Here is a 1,308-nt window from a genome sequence, read left to right as displayed (position 1 = left end):
GACGTGGAATGACACGTGACAGCGCGTGTAGACCACAAATTAAAATAAAATCTGGGTATGAGCTTTTAGACGGGTATATATTTCATTTTAAAATAGTTTGGATTGTAATAATTTCATTTTAAAATAGTTCAGGGGGGTCATAAGACGCCCACAAATTATAAGTGTGTAGTTGGATTTGGGGTAAAGATTGGAGAGACTTTTGACCATTTTCTCTATTAACAAAGATGATTCTTTTACTTCATATCCCACTTGTACATGGTTACTTCTATAGAAACAATGTTCTAGTTTTAGTAAAGTTCGTTTCTCCTATTTTTATGTTCTATCAAAACAAACAATAATGTTGGGTACATCCCTTGCACGGGCACATGCCATCTAGTCTAAAACATACCCGATGGATGTGAATTTTGTAGGAAAATGAAAGCAAAGTTAATAAGAACTCTTCAGAAAAGAACTTACTAAAAAAAATCACTCTTCAGAAAACAAAAAAGTAGCACAATTTTAAGTTCGTTCACTTAGGGCAATAAGACAAACTTGATTTGCATTAGTTAATAGCTAGACAGACAAGAACATACTACAAGCAGGGGCACAAACACTTCAAATTCCTACTGTAAGCATTCCACAGCTAAACTATTTGAGATGGATTCTATGATTTTGTTTTATGGAAGCATAGTGAAGTAGCTATTTATCTTTCATATTTTGCTTATAGTTTGGATTGGAGAGTTGATCTCATTAGTCAACTTCTTTAAATATTTTTTGATGTTATATTAACAAGAGAAAATGGTCAAAAGCCTCCACAACCTTTACCCCAAATCTCAACTACACACTTATACTTTGCGAGAGTCCTATGACCCCCTGAACTATTTTAAAATAAAATTATTACCTCTCCAATGCTGACATGGCAAGAGAGTGTGGTTCACTCTCTTTAAAGAGAGTGAGAACGAAAATAATTTATTAAAAATTTATTTTTAATATTTCTTTAAATAAATATATATATAGTTTTGATTATTATTTTTCTTTCTTCTTCATTTCTTCTTCTTTCATTTTTCTTTCTTCTTCTTTTATTTTTCCATTCAAGAAGAAGAAGAAGAAGGGGGAGAAAAAGAAGAAGAAGAAGAAGGAGGAGGAGGAGGAGGAGAAGGAGAAAAAGAAGGAGGAGGAGGAGAAGAAGAAGAAGAAGAAGGAGGAGGAGGAGGAGGAGAAGGAGAAGGGGGAGAAGAAGAAGGAGGAGAAGGAGAAGGAGAAGAAGGAAAAGGAGAAGGATGATGAGGAGAAGGTGGAGAAGAAGAAGGAGGAGGAGCAGAAGGAGAA

This window comes from Capsicum annuum, chromosome 4 (assembly GCF_002878395.1).
Source record: "Capsicum annuum cultivar UCD-10X-F1 chromosome 4, UCD10Xv1.1, whole genome shotgun sequence".
Taxonomy (NCBI): Eukaryota; Viridiplantae; Streptophyta; class Magnoliopsida; order Solanales; family Solanaceae; genus Capsicum; species Capsicum annuum.
This window is presented reverse-complemented; position numbering follows the sequence as displayed.